Below are 9,654 nucleotides of genomic sequence, written 5' to 3' on the forward strand. Positions count from 1 at the left end.
AAGTAGCTACTCTACAATGCCTGACAACCCCTGAAAATGCTTGAAAATTTCCGACAATGCCTAACAACAAGCCTGTCAACCATTGATAAGTAGGTAAAGACCTTTTTTGGAGCTGTAGCTTCAGGACAAGCTGAAGTTTTATTCAATTAATCTACTGAGTGTTACCAAAATGAAAGTTACTGCTGGCTACCGAAACTGTGCTATAGCATTTGGTAGCCTACTTATGGTCAGAGATGGGCAAAATCACCAGTATTGGTGATTTTGCAATTACAATTATTATTATTTGCATATCTACAATTATTATTTATAATAATAATTTTTATTTATAATAAATAAATAAAAATAAACTCTGAACTGCATCATTTTTTACCAAATTTTTGTCTGGTTCATGTGGGAGTTTTATTCGTGTTACTAAGTAGTTTTAACTTTCACTGTATTATGTCAATGTTTATTGCACCATTGACCCATCTGGCAACCTTGATACTGTTGTCTGTAATCAAAAAAGTTCAGAGGTTTTCGGTCAGACAAACCGCTCCATACTCAGACCCTAAACATTGTAAACAAGTCTTGGTCTGGTTGATTTTCTGCAATAAACCACTTTAAATGACCAAAGTCGGTTAGAGTCCAAATTTTTTAACACCGCCATTCTAGACTTTTGAAACATCTAAAATTGAGCCAAAGAAAGCAAACATTTCTTTAAAATTAACACATGGAAATTGTGAACAAAGTTAAATCATTTTTATTATAAGTCAACATAAAGTAGGCTACATGGAAGTTGACTTCTTTATTATGACCAACACAGAAAACTTTTTTTTATTTAAAATGGCAACACTGACCAGATTAGATGGACTTTAAATCGTCTTTTGTGGGACACATATCGTATTAACAGTGGCTTAATGTTAGTAGTTGCCACTAATTACTTTGTACAGTACGAGTTCTAAAAAAATGCCTCTTTCCAGCAAGTAAACTTCAATTTTAAAGTGATCTTGATCTTATTGTTCTTCAAGATCAACATCACACAAAAAAAAGTGATCTTAGATCAAGTTCAAGATCACCAAAAAAAAAGTAATCTTCAAGATCAAGATCACGCCCATCTCTGGTTATGGTGTGTACCAAACATTAAAATTGTCTTGGTTTGGCGGTTGGATCCGTGATGCTAATGAAGCTGTCTCAGCAGGGGGGAGGATGCCTCCTGCCCTCAAATTTTCTCTGGATGGGGGGCAATGGTGCCATTTTTAAGGTCATGTAAGCTACTGCAAATTTTGCAATATAGGCTAACAACTTCTGCTATTCGCTTTTAGCCAAATTATAGGGCCTATAGCCTACAGTACGCTCACACAAATTATCCCGTGGACACATTTTATACTTTGCAGCAGATTGTGATGCTATGAATGTGAAATTTACCTTTCGTTTCTTGTTCAAGCTATTGCAATTATTCATCTGTCTCACATTTCGACTTTCATGGCTAATAGCGGGAAAACGAACGAGTTGCCCAGCATTATCGCTATATCTCATCCTAAAACTCTCGTCCTAAAATTGTTCCGGCGCCTCTCTATCTCAGGTTTGTAAACTGCCTACAACAAGCTTTAATGAGTCACTGGAAATAAGCTTAAATGATAGTTCCAACGATCATGAAACAGAAGTTGCATAACCTACGTGAAGAAAGATTATTGTCTTGATTTTTCATAGTAGGCTATTCTGTGAAAACTTGAAATATACGCCAAACAAAATATTCCAAAGGAGGTCAAAAGCCACCACTCGCCAAGCCGAAACCGTACAATAATAGCCTACCATAGATACGCTAGCCAAGCTGGCAACCTTGTTTGTTGATTGTGTCCATAAAGTCAGTCGAGCGTGACGATAATTCCACGATTGCTGAGTTGCATATCTATATGTAAGATATTTATGCTAATAGCAAGCTCTGCTCGCACAGAGTTGCCAGGTCAACTTATGGAAAAAATGCCAAATAACTGGTCAAAAAATGCCAAATGACCTAAAAAAATGCCAAACAGGTAAAATGCTGCAAAATCGAAGGTTTCTTAATTAATAAGTAATGAATTCGGTAAAAAATGGATAAAACTGCAACAAAGCTCAGCAACATTAAAAAATGCCTACCTGGCATCCTTGTACTCGCATACAAGAAAGCGTTGCCAGAGCCAGGCACCTTCGCATGAAATTCCTGGCAATGTCTCAAATTTTCTAAACTCAACCGTTTCTGCTTTCCCAAGTCTGAATATATATTTTTTATCTGGCAACACGAAAACACAAAACCAGTCACAAGTCAAGCATGACCACAAAGCCAGGCGGCAGAAAAAGATTTAAGTAAAAAGGTTGGGACAGTGGTTCCCAACCTTTTTGTCTTGGTGGTCACAGCGGTAAGCCATAATCTCTTCGTGGGAAAATTGTAACATAAGATTCTCGAATCCGTTCGTCTGCATGTAATGACCGAAAAAGAAACACTCCTTTGAAACGTCTATTCAAAATTGTATTTCTGTAAAATTAGCCACCTGGCTGTCGAAAATGGAATGCAACGCCGTACACCACTAAAACTTGTCACTACAGAACAGATTACTTGGATAAAAGACGGAAATTTTGTCCAGCTAGCAGCACTAAGCGAAACAGTTAAATTTGCGACTAACTTCAAGCAACAATTTTACGAATGATCAGAATACATGGCAATATCTCAAACTCACGTACGCAGTTATGTGACGCAATAATCCATATGCATTGTGAAGTAATTCTCAACAGGTGTGATACAAGTCTTACGAACGATGGTGCAATCTCTGTTCATGTTTTAGGAATTTCCATGACGTAAGATTCAGTAGACTTGAACGGTTTTATATGACGTTTGATTTGTACAGAGATTGGCCGTAACACTTGGTGACCCCCTTTAAAAAATTTCGTAGATACCGCGACCCCCACTTATATTCTTTCCTAAATGCAAGTATACTATTAACAAATAATACAACAAAAGACAGCACTAAAAATGTTTTTCTTGCATTTATTGACAAATCAATGCGATAGTTGACCTTGTAGGTCTGCAGCTAACCGTGAAATTCGAGGTTGCGTGCTAGACAGAGCCAGTTTCATGTCGTCTTCCACATCCATTCTAATTCTTTCCTTCGTTTTCATATGCAGAAGAGCTGAAAAACCACGCTCACTTAAGTACGTCGTAGCGAAGGGCAGTAAAACTTGAAAAGCCAGCTTAGAAATCTGTGGGTATGAATCATACATTTCACACCAAAATTGAGAGAGTGACTTTGTAATGCTGGTTTGCAGTTGCTAATTGCTCACTTAAATTAAACAACCAGCATTCCAGTCCCAGTTGAAAATATCTATCATTATGATTTCAAAAACACAAAGCTATTGCACTGATGTAATGTTCAAGTTCTCTCTTCCTCCTACACTACAAATAAATACTTAAACAGACCACAAACTACTAGCACTAGGGCTAATCTCGTTGCTATTTTATTGCGGTGTGTTTACATCACTCGCAACCGCTTCATTTCGGTTTCATTTCTGTTGAAACTACCGACATGAAATCCAGACCGCCACGAATCTCATTTCGGTCATCACATGCAAACAGACTACGAGTCTGGTAGACCAGTGAAGAGCAACGTGGTCCAGGTGGACCACAAGTGGTCCACAAAGAATTTTCGGTGGTCCACGGATAAAATAATTCAAGACACACACACTTTCAAGACACACACACACACACTTAAATCTGATTGCATTAAAAGCAAAGACTATTATGGAGAAGCTTGAAAATACAGAAATCAAGTCAAAAATATTTTATCTTAGTGATTTTTTCGAAGCTATCAATCAACTTAATCTGACAATACAAGGAAGAAAATCTGACTTAGTGAAAGCCATCCAGAAAATAAAGGGCTTCATGAATAAGTTGATGTATTGGAAAAATCTGTTGCAAAAGAAAAACACATCTTTATTCAAGAATTTAGAAATCAGTAATCCTTCAAAAAATTGTATAAACGCTTGTTACCACCATTTAGAATGTCTCCATGAAGACTGTGAGAGACGGTTTAAAGACATTCTGGAAAAAGATATCCCAAAATGGGTTCTTGATCTTTCAAACTTTGAACCAAATGAAAATATTGATCCAAAAATATGTGAAAAGCTGTTAGACATGAAAGAAAATGTTGAGCGTATTACAAAAATAAAAAGGGAAGGTGTTTTTGGTTATACTGAAATAATGAACTCTAATCCACAGATTGACGAAATTGTAGCCTACAATCTTTCATCATATCCTTTCCAACAACATGGCTAGTTGAGGCTGGATTTTCTGTTATTAATGATATTTTTTTGTAAAAAAAGAAACCGACTTGATATTAATAAGCGTGGTACAGTAAGATTAAGATTGAATCAAACTTTTACTTGTAATTATGACTTAATGTGTGACAAACTTTAAGAACAAGGCAGTCACTGACGTCAAATTTTACGAAATTTGCTCAGTTGTTACTTATAAATATTTGGTTAAATTTATTACTTATAAATATGTTGTTTTTCTAAACTTATACCACAATTATAAATCTGATATACAGTACAAAAAAGGCTATGGTCCACAGAGATTTCTAAAAAAAATTTATGGTCCACAGTCACAAAAAGGTTGCTCATCACTGTGGTAGACTAACCGAAAAAGAAAATTTTTATTTCGGGCGCAATGAAACGTCTGTTCCAGACAATCGTTCACCAAATCAAACGTCATATAAAACCGTTCAGGTCTACTGAATCTTAGCGTATTACGTAATGGAATATTTCTCAAAAATGAGCAGATTGCATTATCGCTTTGCAAGACCTGTAAAACATTGCAGCTGCAGCATAACATTACATCATCGTTAAATCTTTATTTACTTGAACAGGTGTAAGCCAAACTTGAACAGGTGCTTGAATAACTTATCATTGGTTATCATTATTACGTCACAGTAGCTGCCTACGTGCGTTTGAGATATTGCATTTATTGCAATGTATTCTCGTCATTTGTAAAATTGTTGCTTGAAGGTTGGTCGCATATTTAACTGTTTTTCTTAGTGCTTGCCAGCTGGACGAAATTTCCGTCTTTATCCAAGTAATTTGCATTGTAGTGACAAGTTTAGTGGTGTATCGCGTTGCACTCGAATTTCGACAACCAGTGGGCTATTTTTACAGAAATACAATTCTCAAATAGGCGTTTTCAGAAGAGTTTTTCTTTTCGGTCATTACATACAGACGAACGGATCCGGGAATCATATGTTACAATTTTCCCACGAAGAGATTATGGTTTACCGTTGTGACCAACGTCATGTAAACGTAGCCTGGCACATACTACTAGCGGACCGGTACCTCGTCCTACTTACATTCCCTTTTGTTGTTGCATGAGCAACAGCTTCGCGACCCCCAAGTTGGGAACCACTGGGTTAGCACATGACCATTAATTTTACAAAGAAGCGCAAGCTGTGAGGAAAAAGAAGTGGGATATTTTTTCTTTGAGGTTATCCATCTTTTTTCAAAGCAGTAGTTTCTCATTTTTAAAACCACACCCATTTCTTCCTGACAAGTTATGCTATTTTGCATTCATCAAATGCTGGCATTTGCACAACAATCTAACCTCCAGTGTAATTTATTAAGGTAAAAGTATGCAGCATGAGATGCATTTTGCCAAAACCACCATCAAAATTTGCAATTTTATCAATTTTACACATTATTAATTTTACACAAGTTGTGCTTTATTTTCTTCTATGATTATATCTTCAACTACAGTCCGCCCCGATAGCTAAGTTGGTTAGCGCGTGGTTTCGTAAACGAAAAAGCTTCAAGATCAAGCGGCGCTGGTTCGATTCTCGGGGTGTGCGCTTGAGCATCGCACGCTAAGGAGTGCTCTCTATTCAACGGCACCTAATGGATAAAATAATTCCCCGGCAACAAAACTTCAACAATCAGAAAATTTCACCCTGCGTCAAGAGCCTCTACAAGTTTACAAGTATGCGAAACTACCTGGAATAACCTATCAAGGCTTTGTCAGTCCGAGGATAAAGATTCAAAACCAACCAACTTCACCAAAAAATAAGGATTTGTCATTATTTCACAGTTTTGCAGATGATTTTTCATTTTAAATTAAAGAAATAAAAATATATTCATTTTTAAACGTGCTATAGGCTACGGATTTAGACAAAAAAATTTTCGCTCCGCTGCATCCAGTACAATTTTTGTAAGAGCTAATTGTAGCCTAAGGCATGAAGCAATCAGAACATGGTTTAAGTGGCTACCGCCCAATTGTGACCCTTCTGGCCCTTAGGCAGTGCTACGGACAATCGTTCCCCAAATGAAACATCACATAAAACCGTTAAGGTCTCTTACGTAATGGAATATTACTAAAAAATGAGCAGAGATTGCACAATCTTTTGTAACACCTGTAAAACATTGCACAAACCGTTTCAACACCTGTGGGAATTGCTTCACAATGTTTAGCACTATTACGTCACAGAAGCTGGTTACGTGCGTTTGAAATATCCCAAGTCAGTTTCGTCATTTTAGAATTGTCGTTTGAAAGGTTGGTCGAATATTAAAACTGTTTTGCTTGTGCTTACCAACTAGACAAAATTTCCGTCTTTTATCTTAGTAATTTATATTGTGGTGACAAATTTTAGTGGCGTACCGCGTTTTACCTTGAAATACAATTCGTGAAAAGACGTTTTCAGAACAGTATTTTTTCGGTGTCATCGCATGATGTTCGCCCTTCGTTTCCGAAGATGGCCAATGAGACTGAGATCAAGTTTCTTTTTTCTTTTTTTAGTGTTGACTTTGGTCAGTGTAGTCTACATGAGTGCGGAGATGGCTGATGAGGTCTATCTGTGCGGTGAAACTTCTGCTGCAGGATGGACATTGGAAGGATGGTTGGCTAGGGCCAGGTCATCGTGTAGCCTATGTCATCTGTAGCCATATGTAGTCTGTAGTATGTATGTAGCCTTATGTGCTGTAGCCTTATGTAGTCTGTAGTCTTATGTAGCCTATGTAAATCTGTAGCCTATGTCATCGCATAGGCTACAGACGAAAGGATCCGGGAATTTTATGTTACAACTTTTCCACAAAGATATTTTGGTTTTCTGCTGTGACCAGCCGGAGAGTTGTGACCGTGCCATATTTCAAACTGATTGTTCTGCTTGGTTTAACGCACGTTATAACGTCCGCGTTTTATCATGCACGTTATAACGTCCGCGTTTTGTCACTTCTACCTTTTTCTAGACCTCTGCTAGTCTGCTATGTTTGGCATATATTGTTTTTTTCGTTGTGATGGTCAAAAGTAAAAAACAAACTGAAACTGAGTTGACCAGTGCTTCAAACGTTGTTTGGTAATTAGGCTGCAGAAGAAAAAAGGGTTAGTGACAGGCCGGGTGGAAATCGAACACACGTCATCCCATGTAGCCTATCCCTTAGCCAAAACCCTCTAGGACACGCTGGTTACGGCGGAACGTTCGCTTAATTTACTTTCGGTTGTCAGAACTGTTTGCGTTTTTACTCTGTTCTACCTTTAACTTCCATTTACGTAATGACGTCACAGAAAACGCAGTTTCTACTTGGTTCATGCTTATTGAAAATCGTTTGCAAGATTGATCTCCAGGTCCAAGTCGTTCCGCTTGCTTTTTTGTTTATACAGTGTTTTTTATCTGTTTGTTATTTTTACCATTTCCTTTTTTGCGATCTTACGTTCTTGATGAGATTTTACTACTGTAGGCTACCTCTTGTTCCAGACGGTTGTTCGCCTGGTCAAACGTCATGTAGAAACCGTTCGGGTCTACTGAATATTACGTCATGGAAATTCCTAAAACATGAGCCAAAATTGCACCATCGTCCGTAAGACCTGGGTCAAACCTGTTGAAACCGGTTTAAACATGAAATGTTGCGTCGCCTTTGAGTTATCACAAATTTTTCTGATTCATTCTCGAAGTTGTTTGTTGGAAGTCGGTCGCACATTTAACTGGTTTATTTGGTGCTTGCTAACTGGACAAATTCTCCGTCTTTTATCCAAGTAATCTGTATCGTAGTGACAGTTTGGTGTACGGCATTGCATCTCAATTTCGATAGCCGCGGGCTAATTTTACAGGAATACACTTATTGAATAGACGTTTCAAGAAGTGTTTCTTTTTCGGTCACTATATGCAGACAAACGGATCCGGGAACTTTATGTTACAATTTTCCCACGAAGAGATTATGGTTTACCGCTGTGACCACCTCTTTTATTCCATCCTTACGGTGTTATTTTGTTTATTAAACGGTGACGACGTACCGGTACAAAAAATTAACACAACGAGAAGAACACAATAAACATCGCAAGGTCAGAGACTTCAAAGAACCGGCCTGCTACACCCGCGGCGGCTGGAAGCGGTGTAATTTTGGGGGGCAATGCACCCGGGGAAAGGTCCACAAGCTTAGGTCGTGAAGGCTAGACTGTGGAGTCGAGGTGCCTGTGGAAAGAGAGAGTGAATCCAAAATTCGTTGACTGTAAGAACCGACGGCAAAATTTAGAGTGGCGGAACGGGGCAGAAAGACAGGCTTAATTTTTCGCAATGTGAAAAGGTGTTGCGGCTCAAAAAGAGAAATTCAAAGATATAAATTATATAAAGTTTAGTAAAGAACTCTTATTACACAGAAAATTACATCATATAGTTAGGCTAGTAGCCTACTCTCTAAATCCTCTACAGCCTGTTTCACCCTAAAAGGGGGTTCGTCAGAAGATCCTTATTCAAATAGAATCAACTTCAAAATCAAATTATATTTGAATAAGGACCTTCTGATGATCCCCCTGTTAGAGTGAAACAGGCCGTGGAGGTTTTAGAAAATAGTAACTATATTTGATGAAATTTGTTTACTCCATAAACAAAAAATTAAACAGCAACAAGTATGTAAACGTAAGCAACAGCTTATAGTGGTGACATGCCTGCAACGTTATAGACGTCTTGTTACCAAGTTACAATCATATTGCATTGATAGCCACAGCCACAGGTCGTAAGCCCTACATGCGCAGCGTTTGCTGGAAAAAAACTATAAGATAATTGTAGCGGATAACAGGTAACTTAACTTATCCGCTTATACCTAGCTGTAATACTAAGTCTACAACAACATTTCCGGCGCAACAATGCGGCAGAAATGATCCGAGAACGAGGTCTGGGCTTCTATATTACATATATGATTTAATTGTCACCACATAACTTAAAAGATTGCAATCGTCTTTCCACAACAGAACTCATAACATAAGTCAAATCATAAGTTCAACCCAGGAAACAGCACACTGAACGTTGACTGACGGAGCCAGAAGTAATATCACTACTGTACCAAAGTCATATTATAGTGAGCTGCACCAATTATTATGCCGTACTCTGACATACTCTCTACACCAAAAATAATACTCTCTGTCTGTTGAATTGAAGGCCAGAATGCGATATACATAGTCGTTGAGGCATCCAGCATCTGTAAGCTATAACGTTGAAGAGACGAAAAACTACTACTATTGGCATGCGAATTCTTGAGAGGCACGCAAATTCCTAATCACGCTTCAGAATCTTGAAGCACAACTGCACAATTACTTAAATTCCTGGATAGCGTTACATATATGCAAAAGAACGACCATTTCACGACGATTAAAAAACGTTGAAAAGACCTAAG

Source organism: Aplidium turbinatum, chromosome 14, assembly GCF_918807975.1.
Source record: "Aplidium turbinatum chromosome 14, kaAplTurb1.1, whole genome shotgun sequence".
Lineage (NCBI taxonomy): Eukaryota > Metazoa > Chordata > Ascidiacea > Aplousobranchia > Polyclinidae > Aplidium > Aplidium turbinatum.